Source organism: Dasypus novemcinctus, chromosome 5 (genome assembly GCF_030445035.2).
Source record: "Dasypus novemcinctus isolate mDasNov1 chromosome 5, mDasNov1.1.hap2, whole genome shotgun sequence".
In the NCBI taxonomy this organism is placed as follows: domain Eukaryota; kingdom Metazoa; phylum Chordata; class Mammalia; order Cingulata; family Dasypodidae; genus Dasypus; species Dasypus novemcinctus.
Window position 1 is genome coordinate 148,733,565 of NC_080677.1, and position 22,092 is coordinate 148,755,656.

At 37.9% G+C, this 22,092-nt stretch overlaps 1 pseudogene; it reads left to right on the plus strand.

Moving 5' to 3' along the window:
* Positions 1–21,103, plus strand: part of LOC131278436 (ras-related protein Rab-39B pseudogene) — a 74,692-nt pseudogene extending 53,589 nt beyond the window's left edge.
* The last annotated feature ends 989 nt before the right edge of the window (positions 21,104–22,092 follow it).

The following is a 22,092-nucleotide window of genomic DNA, read 5'->3' on the forward strand; positions in this document are numbered from 1 at the left end:
AAAAGCAGGGGAACACATCAATGGAATAGGATAAACTCCCTGTCCTAGAAACACGAGCCATAATTGAATGTTCTGATTTATTGATGCTTGACCTAGGGAGAAAAAATTATTTGCCTTGGTTCAAGATGCTGAGTTGAATAATAATGATAGGAGGAAATATTCTGATGTAAATTTGTGAATTTAAATGAATGTCTTTGGGTCAGACTAAATGCACCCAATAAGACCAGGGATTATAATGATTTTAGAGGATCAAGATTGTGATGCAATAGAAAATGTTACATTAGGGGAAGAAATATTTTATGTATATTCTGGTTAAAATATGCTTCTTTGAGTTGGGCAAACACCACCCTGAACCCAGTTTCCATGGTCCTTCAGGGATCAGCTCATCAATTAAAACTCCCAGGATTAGGAAATCTTGATTAGACATTTGACTTTTATTTTTTACACAATTTCCAAATTACCAAAGGTACTGTAAAAGAAGTCCAGTTAGCAGTCACATTTTCTAACTTTTCCTTCCTTCCTTCCCTCTATCTTTTTTTTTTTTTTCCTTTTTGAATTTCAGTTTGGGACGTTTCTGTTGACATATTTTCTTTTTTTTTTTTTTTTTTTTTTTTTTTTAAAGATTTATTTATTTATTTAATTCCCCCCCTCCCCTGGTTGTCTGTTCTTGGTGTCTATTTGCTGCGTCTTGTTTCTTTGTCCGCTTCTGTTGTCGTCAGCGGCACGGGAAGTGTGGGCGGCGCCATTCCTGGGCAGGCTGCTCTTTCTTTTCACGCTGGGCGGCTTTCCTCACGGGCGCACTCCTTGCGCGTGGGGCTCCCCCACGCGGGGGACACCCTTGCGTGGCAAGGCACTCCTTGCGTGCATCAGCACTGCGCATGGCCAGCTCCACACGGGTCAAGGAGGTCCGGGTTTGAACCGCGGACCTCCCATATGGTAGACGGACGCCCTAACCACTGGGCCAAAGTCCGTTTCCCTGTTGACATATTTTCAAGCTCTAAGGTTCTTTCCTCAGCATTGTAGTCCACTGACAAGCTCATCAAATAGCATTTCTATCTTTCAGCCTACATTATCCATCTATTCTTGCATGTTGTCTACTTTTTCCATTAGAGTTCTTAGCATATTAATCAAAGTTATTTTGACTTCCCTGTCTGATAATACCAAAATCTGTGTCATACCTGACTACTATTCTGAAGTTTTGTTTCTCTGGAACATGTGTTTTCCTGTCTTTTAGCATTGCTTGTAGATTTTTTATTGGAAGCCAGACATGATGTAGCTGGTAATAGAAACTGATTTAATAGTATTTTAGTGTAAGATTTGGCATGACTCTGACTAGGATTTGAGCTGCGCTAAATATTTTCTGTAGTTACTGATGCCAGAAGCTTCAAATTTCTCTAGCATTCTTTATTTTCTGCCCTGATGTCTTTGGAGCTTCTCTAAGACCTCCTCGTTAGAGTCTAAATCTTTCAGCTCTTGCAGTTACAGTCCACTGTTATAAAGTTTTATTTACATGGGGGCAAAGTGGAATGTGAAGTGTTCTATACACTTATGGCTAAATATCAGTCAGAAACCTGTGCTTCTTTGCCTCTTACTTTTTTCTCCTTAGGTAAGACAGGAAGGCTAGAAGGGCACTGGAGTCAGGTATATGCTCTTCCCCAAGGTGGGATAAGGCCCTGGTAAAAATCCTTTCCCCTGGAGAGTACAATTCACTTCTGGAGAATTCCCTGAGTATATTTCACAACAGTTAATCCTCCCCTTTCCCTGCAAGAGCTCTTTTAGCTCTGCTCTCTGAGAATGTGGTTGGACTTCTGGAGTTAAAATCCATGAAGATGCGAGGACGAACCACCCCCCCCCCCAAAACTGGTCTCCACAAATTTCTCACTCTCATGCTAGTTCACACTGAGCCTCCGTCACTTTGTCAAAGTTACTGTGTAAGAGTTTCTACCAGTTGTGACTCCAAAAGTCTCTGTTCCAAGTAAGCTGATGACAGCCGTGACTCCCCAGATTCACCTGTCTCTCCAGATATCAGGGTGGGGTGGTTTACCCTGACACGTAATTCTCTGATGACTCCAAGAAGACCACTGATTTTCCATTTCTTCAGATTTTTTCTTGTTGTAAGGACAGGAATGACAACTTCCAATCTCTTTACATGTCAGAATTGAATCTGGAAGTCTCCATCTCTTTTCTAATGTATCTTTCTATCAACCTGGCCTGATCTTGAGAATTTGTTTTTTCCTATTCTACATTGCTGGCAAAAATCTACCTCTAAATGACAAATTAGTCTCTGACTTCTCTCTGTTACTACAGAAAATCTACTATAATAAAGGAATGTTGGAAGATACAATTAATATCTGCATCATTTAAATAAATAGTTCATAACTTATTTGTACATGATTTTTTAAAAAATTACCCAATGACTCTAGCAAGATTTCTTTTGAAAGTTAGTAAAAGTTATTCAAGTATATAGAGAATTTGAAAACACCAGATAAAAAATGCTGGATTAGATTCTCAAGAATTCATAATATCTGAAATACAAAGCAAACTTTTCTGTATTTTGACATTGAGCTCCAGTAAAAGAGGTTATGCATGTATATATGCATGTGTATTTTAAAAACCCTTTCTAAGATTTTAATTTGTTGTCAAGGGCAACTTTTCATGAGAAGATGAAGCTATTTTGTAATTCATTTACTAAGTGTGACTGTGACAGCTGAGATTAACTGGATTTTATGCATTAGTATTCAAAAGCATTCTGAAGCAGAGGGAAGTGATTGGTTTTGTTTTATTTTTATAATGAAGGACGTGTTTTACATATTCTCTGTTTTGGTGGTTACAATGAGTGGGTAGATTAAATGGTTTTATAGCTAAACACAAATATGGATTAAGAATGAAAGCTAGTTCCAAGATGTATTGCTGTCCTTTAGACTTGTGCTTGAATGACACACTGTCATAGAAAGCAAAGGCTGTAACATTTACCCAGGAAAATAAATGTTTACCTCAAGCAGCAATTGACATTTCTAATGTATTGCTTGAATGTCAAGCACTGCTTCAGATCACTTTCCCACAGTGGTCCTTGAATCGTGGCCTTGGGCCTTAGGCCAATATTAGATTAGTAAACCTTGACTGGTGGTTTACTTTACTCTCTAAAATGCATATTCATGTGAGTAAGTTGGTAGCCAAATGTATAATTAGCAATGAGTTTCTAGAGTTAAAATAAGACTAAGAGCTGTAGAAATGAAGCAAGTGTTGCAGATAAGGGTGGGAGTCTTTGTTCTGCATTTGATCACTATTAATGCTCTGCAAGTTTTCCCCATCCCATTGAAATTACAGTGTCTCAGTTATCAAGCTCTTACCCGTAAATGATCACATTTTTACTGTTAGTTTATCATGTGTCCATAGAGACTTCGGTTAACATAAAAAATGCACTACCCTCACCATAATTGTTCCCCTTTTCCTTTTTCTTTTTTTGGCCACGTGTATAATCCACCATGATAATAAGCCAAACCCCTTAATCCTGTTCCTTTCTTTCCATTACAGCAATTGAAGTGCCCAATGATTCCTTACCATAACTACTGCAAAAAATAATATTCAATTGTCTTCATTCCGACATTTCTATCATTACATTTTTCTTCTCTAGATGCAAGTCTTTGGAGCCAAAGTTACACACACACATTTTATTACTATTGTATTAGTTTCTTAGTTGCTAAAACAAATACCATACAATCAGTTGATTTAACAACAAAGGAGTTTCTTCGCTCATGGTTTCCCCGGGTTGGTATGGTCTGGCTGACTGACAATCTTGGGGTGCCTTGGCTTTTTCACTGCATGGCAATATACATGGCTACACCTTTTCCTTTCCCTTCTGGATTCTGTGGACTTCTGGCTTCTTGCTTCTCTTGAGGCTTTCTCTCTATATATCTGAGCTTAATTCTGTTTATAAAGGACTCCAATAATCCAGTTTAAAGACCAACTTGATTCATATAAGTCATACCTTTACTCAGGTAACACTTAAAAGGGATCCTACTCACAAGGGTTCCTCAGCCCCTACCAGAATGGATAAAGACTAGGAACATGGTTTACTGTGATACAAATGTCAGTCCCCAGCAACTATTAACTGTGATTTTTATTGAAGGTTTACCGTATTACAAGCACCCCATGAGCTCCAAGTTTTTTCATTCTAAGCGATCCCAGTGACTCTCAGTTAATTATCTTATCTGAACTATTATAGAATTATTAGTCTGCGCATAAATTTAGCATTTAGATTGCATTTTGCATTATTATTATATGTACATACATCTGCCTCATCAACTAAATTGTAAATGTCTTAAAGGCAATGCTTGTCTTATTTACACACTTTGGTTCAAAATACTTATCGGATAATTATTTTAAAAGCCATGACATAAGATTTTTTAAAAGTCAAAAAAAGAAAAAATTAAATAAAAATACTTATCAGGAAGTATATAGTATTTTTATATAACTATATATTATATATATAGTTATATATATAGTTATATATATAGTTATATATATAGTTATATATATATAACTATAACATGAAATCATGATAGAGTAAAAAAAATTCAATGGGTGATAAAACAGAGTTCTGACACAGATGTACAAAAATGTAATTTTTCCTTAACTTATATCAAATTTCTTACACATCTGTGTCTATTTATAGCAATAAAGAATCTTGCCAACTTAAGAATAACTTGATCATTTCTTGTTGAAATCTTAGCTGTTTTTAGGTAAATGACAGATTCAGTATTCAAACTTGGGATAACTCTAAACAGGCTATTCTTCTTTTTCTTTTGTTCTCTTCCTGCCCCCACACCCCATTCCCAACCATAAGGAACAAGTTCACATAATATCATAGGATCACCACTACCTTTAGGTATTCATAAAATATGTTTTACTGTTCTTCCAAAGTAAGATTTACTTTGGATCATATATTCAATAACATTCTGGGAGATGTTGTCTCCTCCCTTTTAAAAGCAATATTTAGGTAAAGTATATTTATGTCTATGATGAAAATATGCTATAGGAAAGAGTGCAAAAGCAAGTGTCTGAGAAACATACTGATTAAATGCTAAAGGTGATATCTTTTTAATGAGCTCACTCCACTACAACAGTTTTTTTGGGGGGCGGGGAGAGGGTACCGTGGGACCAGGGATTGAACCCAGGACCTTGTATGTGGGAAGCCAGCACTCAACTACTGAGCCACATCAGCTTCCCTGAGTTGGCTTTTTCGTTTTCCTTGTTATCCATCTTCGTTTCTTCAGGAGGCACCAGGAACGAAACCCGTAACCTCCCACGTGGGAGGTGGGCACTCAATCACTTAAGCCCCATCTGATCCCTACACTATTTTCAGTCTTGTCCTACCGTTCACTCTCCCTGCTATTAGAACCCAGTCACATCTGGGATTCCACCAAATATAGCTTGATTTTTCAGTTTCTAAGATTAGACTTCCATGCAGGTATTCTGGCATCCAGTGAAGAGCAAAGTCAAGCATTTAAAGAAAGTTGCCCATGTCATTTGGCTGAGCTGCTGCTATGTCTCCCATGCCCTAGTCTGAAGTGGTTGGAAGGTAGTTTCCTAGGTAGTATCTCGGAGGACATATTTGATCTTAAGGATGGCTAAGATGATCATCCAACATAATTTTCTGTGAGTAAGGATATCTAGGATCAGCATCCTAGCAGAGTAGAAAGAAGTGTTCTGCTTTTTTAAATTGGTTGGTTATTGTGGTCAACCAAATAATGTCACCCACAAAGACATGTTCAAATCCTAAGTCCTGGTCTTGTGCGTATGGAATCATTTGTAAATAGGATCTTTGAAGATGAGATCAAACTGAATCAGTGTGGGCTTTAATCCATCATGACTGGAGTCCTTATAAAAAAGGAAATTTGGACATGGAAGTACAAGTCAAAGGACATAGAGACAGATGTGCATGGGATGGACAGCCAGCAGGCCACCCACCAGAACACTACAATTTTGGAAAAAGCACAACCTGCCAGGAATTTGAGTTTGGACTTCTAGCCTCTCTACTGAGTCAATAAATCCCTGTTGGTTAAGCTAACCAGTTTGTAGTATTTTTATAGCAGCTCTAGCAAATTGTGGCAGTTCCTAAGGTGGTCAGATTTCAGTGAAGAAAAAACGATAGATATTATCCAGAGAATCCGGAAGATTGCTGGATATATCTGACTGACCTGCAAGTGTCATGTTTCAAAATTTTCTATACCTTACATGGCAACATTCAGGAATGTTTCACAAATACAATAGCTTAGGGAAATGAGTCCTGGAGATGGCCTTTAAATAATGCTTTACCAAAAATTATCTCTCAGATCAAATCCCAAGATGTAGTTATCAGAACAAGTTTATGTACCGTGATCCTCTCTTGCCCATTGAGACTTTCCTCCCCAGACTGCTCCTCTGTCTCTCATGTTAATGAGCCCCTGGTAGTCCACTTCCCCAGGCTCTCATGAGTGAAAACTCAACATTTTGATGCTGATAATCCTTCTCAGACTTAGGCAGAGTTCCTTGCTACACAGCGAGGCTATTCCATGTACTTAATCAGCCATTTGTCTACATCCTATACCTTACAGGACATTAAAAGTATATCTTACTGAATGCCTTTTCTGATTTTATTGCAATTTTTTAAAATATCTGGACCATATCCTTGGAACCAAAATTTATTTTCTATTTCTGAATATATGAATATATGTTCTATGTTTTTGTGTACAGTGTGTAAATCTTAACGTGAAACAGAGAAGTTAAGTACAGCTGAAAAAAAATTATCCTCAAACTGTTTTCCTTGTTTCTCATTGAAATGCACTCTATAAATATTGGTTGTAGAGCAAACTGCTTACTGCTGTCAGACATAAGAAAAGAAGTAGCCTGGGAAAAGTGGTCACATTTATGTAGGCTTTACTTAGATTTGAATAAATGTAGTTCTGTTTAATGGTTATGGTTGTTGAGATTAAAGCTTGTTGTTGAGATTAAAGCACAGAGAATGCTAGCAGAATGTGTTCACCATCAGTTTTCTGGTAGTTCTTTTCCTTTAATGTATTATTGAACATAAATTTTCAATTTCGTAAGGATCACATTCTAGAAATGGACTAAAGTAAAATTTGTGATCTAACCTAATGTCATATATTTCTCAAATGACTTCAAAAAAGTAATTTTGTGATTGGTTTGTTGTAATTCAGCATATTAAACCGATTGTTAGACCACTTATTTTTCCTAAAATTTGTAGGAGAGCCAGAACATCAAAGGTTCTGATCAGCTCTATTCCTTTGGTTGCTCACTATTTTTCAGAATTCATGTTTGGATTTAAGATTTTAAAAGTATAGCAGTCATGACAATAGGTTATTTATTTATTTTTTTCCAGGCAAAAATCTTTGTTTAGTGCTAACACTATCCTTGGAGGTTCAATTAGGTACTGTAATTTAACCACTCTGTTAATCTTTATAGCATAGTGGCTAAGACCATGGTCTTTGGAATTAGAAATTTCCTTCTGATATTTCCTAGTGGAGTAAGAATGAGCAATTTATTTAACATCTTTAAGTCTCAATTTATCCACCTTTGAAATGGGAATGGTATTATTTGCTTCATAAATTGGTCGTGAGGATTAAATGAGATGATGTCTATAAAGCATACATTTTAGTGCCTTGCAGACAGTAAGGGTTAATAAACATTAGTTATAGTTGCTATTATTTTAATATATAATCAAAATTAACATGAGGGGAGGTCCTACTGGGAAAATGATACCCTCCAAATATGACTTGGCTATTTCTGAGTCACCAGCTCTCAACTACATAAGACCAGGTACGTCGGGTTTTTCTGCTTTGAGATTATCCTTAACCTACCCCACCCACTTCCATTGCTGATGGTGCATAAGAGACCCAGATTTTCCAATACCAAAGGACATTTGTACAGACTTATCACAGGCATGGATGTATCCCTAATGCCCCACAACACTGTGGTCATCAGGCCTTAACTTTTAGCGAGATGTTTAAAGTTTAGGGATAATGAGAGAAAATATGAGGCATAGAACAATGTAAAACTTTATGGGCTTTATCCCAGCTTTGAGCCCTGATTGCCTTAGATCTTATTCCTGACTTGCTTCCTGGGAGCAGAGATGGTTCACATCTTCTCACAGAACCTCCATGCCATAAAGTACCAGAGAGAGAGAAGAGAAAGTTTATTTTTACCTAGTCTAAAGCATGTACACTTGAGCCCTGTATCTAGATGCAATGATTGACTTACTTCCAGAATAACTTTGAAAAGACATGCCATTTCCCTTCAGCAAAAATCTCACCCCACATCAGAAGTCTGGGCTTTATTCCAACAAGAAAGACTCATTGACTGCCTATAGATTTTTGTTGAATTATAGGCTGTTTAGTTTCAAGTACCATTATGTAGGGACAGTAACAAATTCAGGTGTTTCTTTTCATTTGGTTAACGTTTCAAATTTGCTGAAGCCCAGTCGCATCCATGACCACTGTCTGTTATGCAGGGAACAGACAATTCTTCCACCTGTGTCTAGTACTCTTGACATCATGTACATATTTTGCAGGTCTTTCCTTTGAGACTAAGCTTTAATCCACTTCAACTTCCAAACCATTCCTCAATGTCACAGCAATCTCCATGCTCCCATTTCCCAATAACATGCATTTTTAAAAACATTACTTTCATTTGTAACTTTGTGAAAGATATATCTCCCAAATTTCAGTGAAAAACCTTGTGGATCAGATTTGTGTTTCATAAATTTTATTATCCCAGAACTGGACAGAATGCCCTCATTCATCAAGTGTTTGTGTTTTTGCTTACTGGTTTATTTGAAGATCGAAGGGATAAATAGCAGAAAGAACAGTTTTCCTGATTCTGGCCTGAGATAGAAAGAATCAGCAAGAGGAAAGAAATACCCATCCCCATGAACAACGAACTTCCTTCTCCCAAATTTCATTTTCCCTTTCCCACTTCCCCTAATGAAATAGGAAGCAATGATACTGTTATTTTTATCTATGGACAGGCATACCCATTACTTGCATCTCTTTTTTTTTATTATTATTAAAGTTAATAGATCACAAATAACATTACATTAAAAAACATAAGAGGTTCCCATATAACCCACTCCCCACTCCCCACCCCCATCAATTTTGTAATTGTATTTTTTTGAAGATATATACATCTCAATAAATGTTACATTAAAAAAAGTAAGAGGTTCCTGTATACCCCCACCTGCCCAACCCACTCCTTCCACACCAACAACCTCCCCCATCATTGCCGCACCCTCATCGCACTCATTGAACACATTTTGGAGGACTGCTGCACCACATGGATAATAGTTTACCCTTTAGTTCACACTCTTCCACAGTACATTCAGTGGGTTATGGCAGGATATATAAAGTCCAGTATCTGACCCTGCAATATCATTTAGGACAGCTCAAAGGCCCAAATATGCCCCCACATAATATCTCTTCTTCCTTCTCCCTGCCCTCAGCAACTTCTGTGGCCACTTTCTCCACCTCAATACTACAATTTCTTCCCTTACTAATCACAGTAGTTTTGTGGCCACTTTCTCCACCTCAATACTACAATTTCTTCCCTTACTAATCACAGTAGTTCCCCAGCAGAATACCAGTAAGTCCATTCTAATCCATTCTCTACTACTCCATCCTGTGGACTCTGGGATGGTTATGTCCAGTCCCTCTCTACATCAGGAGGGGGCTTAGATTCCACGTGGATGATGAATGCAATTCTCCTGCTTGCAGTTGTTGCAGTGTAGGCACTCTTGGCTCCCTGGTGAGGTCATTGACCATCTTCACCTCCCTGCTAGCTGACCTGGGTAAGTCCAACAAACAGAGAGTAGGAGTTATAACTCTGCTGAGGCTCAGGGCTCAGCTGGCACATGGGAAATCCAGAGATTCAAGTCTCCTGAGTATACATCATCCCTAGCACCAACCACAGGTTTACTAAAAGTGACAGAAAAGGCATGTGTAGAAAGGTCACATCTGAGTCCATCTCTATCACACTCAGGAGCACAAATTCCAAAGCAGGGCCCACTGCCATGGCATTGAACTCAAGAGCCATCTGCCATGACTGTAGAACCTGTGGGTCTCCGTAGCCCTCAGGAGAACCAGTACCTGGGGTTGTATCTACTTTGGCTGTCTCTGGGATCCTGCTGAGGCATGCATAAGTGCAACTCCTCTGATGATCTCCCAACTCTTTTTTGAAAACTCTTAACCATATAAACTCATTTGGCTTTGCCATTCCCCCCTTTTATTCAAGGTCAAAAACCCATTTTTAACATGATCCTACATGTAGGCTGAGATATTCTGCTGGTCTGAGTTGACCCTTTTATTCAAGGTCTCTTTCTAGTTGTATCACCAGCTAGTGATTGGTAGTTATCCCTCAGCACCAGGGAAGTTCATCCCTGGGTGTCATGTCCCATGCTGGGGGGAAGATAATGCATTTACATGCTGAGTTTAGCTTAGAGAATGGCCACATTTGAGCAACATGGAGGCTCTCAGGAGGTAACTCTTAGGCACCCTGCAGCTCTAGGTCTAGTGCACATTTCAGGCACACATGCTCATAAGCCTAGTCATCAGTATCAAGGGCTCATTATTAGACCATCCTTCCTTGTTGGTCTTTGCTGTTGCACTTGGGGGATTATTGCTGTTCCATTGGGGAATGTGACAGAGCTCCCCTGGCTAGGAACTCAGCACTTCCTCAGTTGTCATTTGTAACTGTAACTACTATGAAAATACCCAACGTATATCAGAACATTTTTATGTCCCCTATACACATGCCCTGGAGAACTCCCTGCCAACCATGTGCCCCCCATCAGTAACACCCCACACCAGTGTTTCTCCCCTGCCATAGTTGAACCTCTCTGCGGTCCAAAACTTCTTCAACAATGAAGCCTAATATATTGCCAAATTCAATTAATAGGAAATTGAAATATAGTGATGGGTTTAAAGTTTAGAAATAGAATACATACTAATTTAGAAATACTAAAATAAGGTAAAAATAAATTGGCATACTAAAAAAATGAAGAATATTATAAAGCTTTGTTTTTAATGTTTTGCTTTCCATCACTGTACTAGGTGTTGCCCTTTATGTACAGTGGCAAGTCACTTTCATTTGTTCCTCAGTGTCTACATCCTTTCTTTTTTTTTTCTTCTAATTTTTAGTTTTGTCTTCAAAAAAGTTTTGTATAGGGGACTTCCATATATCCAACATCAAACCCTTTTCCTCTTCCCCAGCAAGGATCTTTTTATATGTTCATGTTATATTTGTTGCAGCTGATGTACAGATTTTGAAACATAGCTATCAAACATGGTTCCATTTTGGTTTACATTATGATTTATAGTTTAGACTGTACACATTTTAAAATTTTTAGTTTCCTTATGTTTTATACTATGGTTTATATTTTAGCCTATAGACTTTTATACACTTTTGGTGTAAGTAAACATGTCCTATATCCATCATTACATGATCTTGTGGAGCACTTCCATTGCCCCCCAGTTGCCCTGCTTCCATCTATTCTATACCTCTCTCCCCCTCCCCTCAGGGCCCACAGTGACAATCAATCTTCACTATTTGAGGGACCAGATTTACAGATACTGGCAAAAATGCTAAGGGCTTGACATATTAGAATGCCCTAATCAATTGGGAGCCCCCAATTCTCTCGAGAGACACAATTTCCTCTGTTTGAGAACATCAGGTTGCCCCAGGATGTGGGAACACCTTCACACTCATTGTATGGGTCTCCACCTAATGATATAACACACTATGACAAAATGAGCACTCATACACTACCTAGAAGCCTGTAGCAGATTCCCTCCCTTAAGCACTTCCAACATGTAATCCTTCCTTATTATATTTTTTAAAGAGTTTTCTCAACGTTATATTTTCAGCCATATACCTGACAGTCTCCCACATTTAACTGTTCCTCCCATACCTCCCCCCAATTCCTTGGGCCATCTGACCCATCCTCCCAACGCTAGACCCCTCAAGCCCACAAAGCCCCACCCAAAGGTATCACTATGCCCCCATCTTATCCCTTCCCTGTAGAAATACTTACCTCCGGCTTATCATAGACTTCACCCATGTAGGCTTCAGCTCACAACTTCTTCTCCCTCCCCCCACGCCCCCAAATTCCTTTAAGCCTATCTTCCATTCTCTATGTCTCTGAGACAGCTTGGTTTGCTTGTTTCATATCAGAGAGGTCATGTAGTATTTGTCCTTCAATGCCTGGCTTTCTTCACTCAACATAAGACCTTTAAGATTCATCCATGTTATCCCATGTGTTTGTGCTCTATTCTTTCTTATAGCTGAGTAGTATTCCATTGTAACTTGCATCTCTTTTGACATTCGACCAAATCAACTGTTAACTGCATTATTCTCTTGTAACGGGCAATGTTATTCTTGAGAAGGAGAGTACAATAGGGACTACTTGCATCTGTAGAGTGTGACATGCAAAAACAAACTGTATTAAGGGGCTTGTGTTAATACTTGATTACTAGGGACTGTCTCACTGAGACAACAGAAAAATAAGTTATAGGACTTGCCTAAGGCAATAGTTCAAGTTTAAACCTAAACATGGACAAGTTTTTTTGGTATGTAAATTATATCTCAATATGGTAGACAAAAAGTTAATAAAATAAAGCATTCCACTATAAAAGTTTACTCAATTATTGACATATTTTATGATTAATGTGCTTTTCCTGACCTACACACTGAGTTTCAGTTGTGTACTTGTAAGGACTAATTAAAGTCATTCATAGAATATAGATCATGGGGTACTTTTATTTTCTTTTTTAATTTTTTTTTTTTTTTACAAGGTATCGGGGATTGAGCCCAGGACCTGTACAGGTGCTCAACCACTGAGTTACATCTGCTCTCCAGTGAGAGTTGGCCTTTTCATTTGTTTGTTTGCTTGTTTGGTCTTTAGGAGCTACCTGAGATTGAACCAGGCCTGCCTACACGGAAAGCAGGCACTCAACTACTTGAGCTACATCTGCTCCCCATGGTATACTTTTAAAAATTGAATGGAGTTAATAGTTGTGTTTAAACTCAAGATCCCTGGCCTTATAGCTACTTTCAAGAGGCTGGGAACTGTTGAAACTGAAGATGGCTAAAAACTCAGAGGAAATGAAATGCTCTATCAAAATCCCACTAAGAAATCTGAGAGAACTTTATAGATTGTGGAGTAGATTGGCCATTTGTGAATATTCCAAAAGTTAGGCAAGTGGTTGATTAATGACAAACACTATGGAAATATTATTTTAAGGAAGTCAGAGACCTTGTGCAAAAAGCTCACAAAGCTTAATATAGAAAAGATGTACCAGTGCATATGTTTTAATTAGAAAGAAATTTTCAACTGAGTTGGGAAGTACATCTGTCAAAAGGATCCATACAAAGCTGAAAAACATAGACATCTGCTATTTTTACTCAAAGAAACTTAAAAACCCCTATGGCAAATTATTCAAACATATGGATACAATAAGGGAAAAAAATGATGCAAATGGAACAAATAAGACTTGTTTATATGAAGAATGGAATGTTTAAATGCTCAAATGATCTAGACATCTCTATGCTTTCAAAAAGTTTTAAAGACTGCAATCTTTAATGTCTGTTAAGGACACAGATAAATGAATGCTTACTTAGAGAAATTTTGTTCAATCGTGCACTCCAGTTACTTCAATCTAAAAATATCTTACTATGTGTGAAAGGAAAGCCACCTGTCATGCTTCTATAAACAAAACCATCAAAAGCATTATTTTGAATGCTATAGGCATATGGCCTATACATTTAAGAGGGTGGTTGCTTTGAAAATGATTTTCTAAATAGCAAAGTCTCTATCAAAATTATACCTGGAAAGTCAGTCCTTCCCTGAGTTAAAGGGCTCTACTGTTACTGTAAAGACAAGGTTTCTAAATTCGGGGACTGGATTCCTACGTGCTTCCATCTCGGCTAGTGTGCTGATCTTCTCTCCAGCATTTCTATGAACTTTCTGAACATTATATGGTCCAGTCTGAGCTTTCTAAACCTACTCTCTCAATCACAATCTTTGCTTAGGCTTTTCTCTGTGCCTGAAATTCTCTTCTCCCATTTTGACCTGTCTAAATCCTTCATATCCTCCAGTCTGTGGACAGGTATTTTGGGGGGGCAAGGGGGGAGAGGGGAGCCTTCCCTGACCTCCCAAGTTCTCCCTTGTATCACCCCTCTGTCTGTGTTATAATTGCCTCCTTTCTAGACTCTCCATCTTATTGGGATTTCATAGTAGCAGAACTAGCACAGGAACCAGAACATTGATTGGAATAACATAAACACATAGTAGCTGTTAAATTAATACATCATAGCTATTTTGTTTCCTTTTTTTTTCCTTTTATTTTACTTTTTCTGTTGTTCTATGAGATAGAAATCTTTCTAAGGTGTGCAACTTATCTTATTAACTCTCTTCGTTTGTTTTCACAAATTTTGATTCAGGTTTGAGAAAGGACTCACTGATATATCCTCTCATCCACAAAGCTCTTAGTATTAGTGCAACTATATTGGTTATAATATGGCCTGTGCATAAATTCAAACTTATTCTATATCCAAATATGCCTAGTTCCCTGGAAAGCCAATTGAGAGGTATAAACTCTATAGGTTTTGGATGTTTAGGGAGGATGCAAACTAAATGTGTTAATTAAAGCTTACCTGGAAGGTGGGGGTTCATGTTAAAAGCATCCCTGGAATGTGGGGGATATGTATTCATTCAAGCTTACCTGGAAGATATAACCTATCTGATACTCAGAAAAAACACTTAAAGAAACTAACAAAAAGGTCCTTTTGCATATAAACACCACCGTTTCACTCCCCACTCCTACATCCTCTGTATAAAAGGAACCCAAAAATCTGATTCAGAGCTTGGTTTTTATTAGGACAGGAGTCCATCGAGTCCGGCTGGTCTTTATAAATCTTGCTTCTCAGATTCTCGTGTCCTGGCCTTTAATACTGTGTATACCCGACTTCTCTCTGCTGCAACAGTTACTTGCATTGCGATTGCAGAGTTCATGGAAAACATAATGGAAAAAAAAATTCTGTACAAGGAGAAATGATTTCTATGCCAAATACAAGTGATTTTTAATTCTCACTGTCATTATGCAAGTCTATTAAATTAGACAGGTACAATTACTTTTGATGGCCACAGTTTTTCATTTACGAAATGAGAAATTAAACTATATGATCTCAAAGATTACTAATGGTGTGTAGTTATCAGGTAAAATTACCTGAAGGTTTTCATAGCAAATAGTCAGGAATACATGATGTTAATGCATGGCTTGAATATCTTTTGCATTCTGAAATTTAAATCTCAAGTATCAAAGGTACTAGAAAATGTGACAAAGTTAACAAAACTATAACCTGTAAGGATCAACTTGAATTGGCTAAAACTCTAAAGGAAATTTATTGGCACACATAACTAAAATGTCAGAAGAATTTCAGACTTCATAATCGATTTCAAGTGAAGTCAGCAAGATGGCAGAACCAACTTTCAAAGAGCTCTGGAAAACAGATAAAGTTATGTAGTACCTGGGTGAGTGCTGAATCAATAAAAGGGCATCTTAGAAACAGTAAGAAAACCTTGTGGAGCCTTTACTGGCCCTTCCCCCACACCCTCCCTGGCTTGATGCACTGTCAGCCTGCACTCCCAGGGCAGGTTCCTGGTCCTGGGTTCCAGGGGAAGCAAAGTAACTCTTATGTGCTTATTGGGGCGCTTGCATGTCTGATTTAGGATGCAACTATCTGTTGCAATTGTCCTGGAACTTGGTCTGGATATAGAAGCAGCTGGCATGGCTATTAAAACTCCATAAGAAAATAAAGCACAGTTGTCAGGGGCAAAGGATTATCTGTTGAAACATAATGTGCAGACCTGTAGGAAAGGTTGTGAATTTCCTGAGGGCAATTGGGTGCATACTGAGTAACCTTGAGTACAGGGGAAGGGATAAAGCCCTGTGCACATGCCCAGGGCAAGATGCATGCTCAGAAAAGATGTGAGAGACTCCTTTGATTTTCTCTAAGGCTGTCTTTAGGCCACTGGAAGGTCGGCTGAGGGTTGAAGGAGATCCCATGCACAGAGTCAACTACTTAAATATGAGATCTAAAATCATATAACTCTTAAAAGAAAGCACAAAGGAAAATCTTCGGGACCTTCTTTTAGGCTGTTAGGTAATTGATTCTTAGTTGTAACTACAAAATCATGAGCAACAAAAGAAAAAAGTATAAAATGGACTTCCTCAAAATTAAAAATGTTTCCATCTCAAAAGACATTATCAAGAAAATGAAAAGGCAACCTACAGAATGGGAGAAAATATTTGGAGTTCATTTATCTTCTGGTATACATGTCACCTACAACTCAACAATGAAATTGCAATCTACTAAAAAACAAAAAAAAACAAAAATACCAAGGACCTGAAAAGATTTCTTTAAAGAAGCTGTACAAATGGCCAAAAGCACATGAAAAGATGCTCAATAAAATTAGCCATCAGGGAAATGCAAATCAAAACCACAATTACCACTTCATATACACTATGAAGACTATTGTTTGAAAAAAAAAAAAAGGAAAGTAACAAGTGTTGGCAAAGATGTAGAGAAACAAGAACCACCATGCGCTGCTGTTGAGAATGTAATACAGTGCAGCCACTGTGGGAAACAGTTTGGTATAGTTCCTCAAAAAGTTAAACACAGAACCATATGACTCAGGAATTCTACTCCGGTATATATGCGAAAGAATTGAAATGGGGATTCGAAGAGATATTTGTACACCAGTGTCCATAGTAGCACATTCACAGTAGTCAAAAGATGGAACCACCCAATGCTCATTGACAAATGAATAAATAAAATGTGGTATATATAATGGAATATTTTGATACATGCTGTAATATGATGGACCTTAAAAACATTATGCTAAACAAAATAAACTACACAGAAGACAAATATTGTAGGATTCCACTTACCTGAAATAATCTGGAATAGGTAAATTTATAGTGATAGAAAGTAGATTAGAAACTACCAAAGATGAGAAAGTGAGGAATGGAGAGTGAGTGATTAGCAGTATTGAGTTTCTGCTTGGAGTGATGACAAATTTTGAAAATAGATACTGGTGATAGTTCTACAACATTGTGAGTACAATTAATGTCACTGAATTGACACATAAATGGTAAAAATAGCAAATTTTATGTTACATATATTTTACAATATTTTTTAATAGAGGAATAGTAATTGTGCATTAATCACTCTCAAATTTACATTTTAATTTCTGACAACTGTCATCAGATTCACAAAGAAATCTGCAACTAAACTGAATTTCTTTCACTTAGCTGCCCCATTATTCCCTTAACTCAATGCATTTCCAAAAGAACACGTAAATCCTTCTCTTATAAACATTTGCTCATTAGAATTTCTATCGGTGGTACCATTGTTTTCTCAGTAACTCAGATTTGGAGACATAGACTTTGCTTTCTCCAACTTTGTCTTACTCCATGTACATATGATAATTAAGTTCTATTGATATTACCTTGAATTGAATCTTCCACAGAAAGCTTCTATTGGCTCTTCCATGGGAAAGATTCAAACAAGCCAATTTTTATTTATCTATGTTCTTCTATTTAAGGTGTGTGCATACTTAAGGCAGAGTCCTGTCTTATATTAATATCTCTAGAAACTGCCTCAATGATCTGCATAGAATATATCTTGGTAATAATTTGTTGTCGATGATGATTATTATAGAGATTATTATCAATTTCTGATTTTTCCCCATCCTGTATTCTGTAAGTCTTTCTTTCTTGACTTCCACCTACATTTTGAGATAATCTAAACTACATGTCAAATTCTTAGACTATACTGACTTTATATTTTAGTGACTAACAACAAAGAAGAAATTTAAGTGACCATTCTTCACTCTTTAAAGATTTTTTACTATTAGTTCCTTTTTCCAACTCATAACTTGAATGATGATAAACTATAAATTCCAGCTGACCTAGTGTTCTAAAATAAAATAGAAATTGTAAAATCTGCACAATCTTTAAAAATTACAAAAATGAGATCCAAGAGCTCTAAATTGGCACTTTTTAAAAAAATGATGATCTTTCATTCAGCTATTATATGGAAAGACAATAGAAAATAATATAAATAAATGTTTAAATTATCCACCATCCAAGAAAATTTGCAGAAATAGAGAAAAATATTTCAAGAAGAATCACAAATAACTTGATGTATAATCAGAAAGAAGATAAACAAAATATCATTTGTGGCTTGTGCTCTTTTATGTTTTGCATATTTAACTGTCTTTAAATTTCTTTCCTTTGACCTAATGTGCATGAGGGAAGTCCATCTATGAAAGTCATTTATTCTCAAGACACTCACACATATACACACAAATTTTTAAAATGCTGGTTTGTTCAAGAATCTTAGCTTTGGATTTAAAAGGAATGCCTGCCTGGAATCAAAACAATAAATCTGGAGAGAAGAATCTTACCTATTATCAATAACTGAAGCAAGGCTTTAGTACCCTTTGATTTTAGGCTATTCAAGAACTATCTTAACTAAATATTAGTAGTAGAGTTCTGAATTAGATTTGAGCACTACATTTCCATGATAAGTTTCATTTGGAACTGCTGGATTTTTTTTAAAGATTTATTTTATTTATTTCTCCCCATTCCCTCATTGTCTGCATTTGTTGTGTCTGTTCATTGTGTGCTTGTCTTCCTTTTTATTAGCAGACACTGGGAACCAAACCCAGGACCTCTTGGAGGGTGGCACCTAATCCCTTGAGCCACCTCCACTCCCTGCTTTGTTGTATCTCTCATTATGTTTTCCTTCTTATGTCTTTTGTTTCATCATTTCGTTGCATCAGCTCACCACGTCAGCCCATTGTGCCAGCCTGCTGTCTTGCTTATCTTCTTTAGGAGGTACCGGGAACTGAACCAGGGACCTCCCATGTGGTAGGCAGGAACTCAATTGCTTGAGCCACATCTGTTCCCCTCTGCTGGAATTGAGCAGAAATCTCATTTTGATAAGGAATGACTGGGTCACAGCAAGATTAAGGCATCCCAGGTTCACTATTTTAATGATATTATCATAGTATTCATCAAGTAAGTTGATTTATAGAAAGTGTGCGATTTCTATATATGTATATAATGTACATACGTTATATATTTAATTTCTCTATAAAAAGTATGTGAATACACCCAGAAAATTCTCATTTTGGTGAATTTGGAAATTGTTCACCATAATTTCTCTACTATTTCATTGTAAATAATGTATTTTCTCATGATGCTTGCTATTGGAATTTGGCTGGCCTCTTTAGTGGTTGAGTTTATAGTCAGTCATTTACTCATCCCTGTTCAAGAGCCAGAGCTTGGGTGAGTGGCTAATATAGTTTGAGAATCTTTTACCTCCATGTTTCTATAGTCTAGGGTATATCTATTCTATAGAAAAGTGTTTTAGCTCTTCTATCACTAATTTGATTTCTGAATTTATCGCTCTTTCTCAACAACCTTCCCACAAGTTGAAATCTTTTTATTTAGTCCAGAGAGAGAACCTGAGAGTTCCTTAAATAGGATCAGCCTTACTACTCATGAACCTTGAGCTCAGAATAAACAAGAATATAAAAAGAGTGACGTAGACAGACAGAAACAGTGTGTATGACAACAACAAAAGATTTTCTAGCTGAGCAAAGGCATTTAGGTCAGGCATTGTGAAAACTGAAGTCAAGCAAGCGAATTTTCTTTATACAGGATGATAAAAACCGCATGTAAAACGCAAATATGGGGATATTGCATATATCCCATATGTAAAAGATTGTTTTTATAAAATATAAATACAAATTTACTAGTGAGAAGGGAAAAGAATAGCAGTTATGTACCGCAGGAGAGGCATAGAGAGATTAAGAAGTGATGAGTTTTGTTTGTTTTTGTTTATTACTATTATTGGAACAATGAAAGTACGCTGGGACTGATTGGAGTGATACACAAATATGTGATTACACCGAATGCCATTGATTGTACTCTTTGGATGGATTATTGTTTATAATTATGGAACAATAAAATTGATTTATTAAAAAAAAGAAACGTAAGGAGAATATTAATATTAGCAGGATTTTCAGAAGTAAAAAGTTCATTTGCCTAATGCAATACTCCTACAAGCCTTCACCACTACAACGAAACAAAATGCTTGTTTAATGCTTTTGGCCACCTTGCAAATCGTAAATATCTAAATAGCATTACACATTTCATCACCTCTGGGAGCACAGCATCCGTCCTTTTCTCTCTCAGCCCCTGGGCCTCCCTTGCCTCAGGTTCCCAGACTATGTGCTCCCCGCCGAGCTAGGTCCCAGCAGTGCTCTCCGAAGCCTCGGCGGGGCGCCCCATGCAGCTGCCCCCGCCACCCCCTGGCACAGGAGACCTGGCGGGCCACAGCCACGGAGGCCAGCTGGCTGTGCCTGTTCCTGCCCATTGTCGTCGGGGATTCCACAGTGGGCAAGTCCTGCTTGATCCGCCGCTTCACCGAGGGCCGATTTGCCCAGGTGTTGGACCCGGTAGGGGTGGATTTCTTCTCCTGCCTGGTGGAGATCAAGCTCCAGATCTGGGAAACCGCGGGTAAGAGAGGTTCGGATCCATCCCTCATGCCTACTACAGGAACTCCGTGTGTGGTCTCCTTTTATTTGACATTACCAACTGCAGGTCCCTCCAGAATGTCCATGAATGGTTAGAAGAGACCCAAGTACACGTTCAGCCCTACCAAATTGTGTTTGTTCTGGTGGGTCACAAGTGTGGCCTAGACACACAGAAGCAAGTGACTAGACACTGGCTGCTTCCTACGCCATGAAGTACATTGAAACTTCAGCCCGTGATGCCATTAACGTGGAGAAAGCCTCCACAGACCTGACAAGAGACATGCATGCGCGGGTTAAAAGGCGGGAGAGTACAGTCCAGGAGAGCTGGGAAGGGGTGAAGAGTGGATACCAAATGTAGTTCAATCTCGGGAAGAGGTTGTCAAATCAGAGGAGATGTTTGTGCTAGTCAGCCCTTTTATTTCTAAAACGTGCTCTCTGACCTGAACTTAAAAGTGATTGAAATTGATAGAACCTTTGTGTGGGACTGAAGAGAACTCAAATTCCATTTTGGATACGGAGAGAATACCAAGGGAGCCTCCTTTCCAGCGGGGTCTCTGACAGACCCTGTGGGGGGGGGTAGGGTGGGGCCTGAGCGCTGTGTCTGAGGGTCTGAATTGCCGACGTGGGCAGGCGCTGTTTCCTGACTGCTCTAGGTGCCTGCTGTGGACCACATATTAAGAGACCTAGGGTTTGGGGAGCTAGGCCCTAGGAAAATACACCTACCGACAGGACAACTTTTTCTTGGTATTTCAGTTCATTAATAGGTCATGAACATAAAGAAATATATAAAGAGGGGGAAAGTATGACATTGGGAACTAAACAAGACTATAAGATATAAGATCAATTTATTCTGTGAGAATATCATCCGTAAAATATGTGTGCTGGGAATAGCTAAAAGGTACTGTTGTAGAAGTTGAGAGAGATTCAATTATTTGCATATAGAAAGGGCAGGACTCAGGAATGATTTTGAGAAGGAAAAATGATTTATTGACAACTAGCCGGACTTGGGAACTTTCTGTTTCAAACTCCAGCCTTGAACAAGATTTTTGAGTTCTTTTTATACAGGGTGGGGAGTCAAATGGTGCTTTTATCAAATAAAACTATTTCCTTTGTTAGTTAAGTGTTTGCCTGAGTGCCAGGTAGGTTTTGAATGACATATCGCCCACATTTTAGGTGAGCTTGAATTAGCATCTTGCCCACATTCCATCTGAATGCAACTTTGAATACACATTTGGTTTTACATCTTTTCTGAACATTCAAAGCCCATATTACTTACCTGGATTTCTAGAGACTAGGCACACTTGGTTACAGAATTAAATGATTTTGAATTTATGCACAAGTTATATTATACTTCCCATTTGAGGCCATGTCCAAGTTCCCTTAAGTTTTGGCATCACCACCATTAGAGTCTCCCTGGACTGACTGGCATGTAT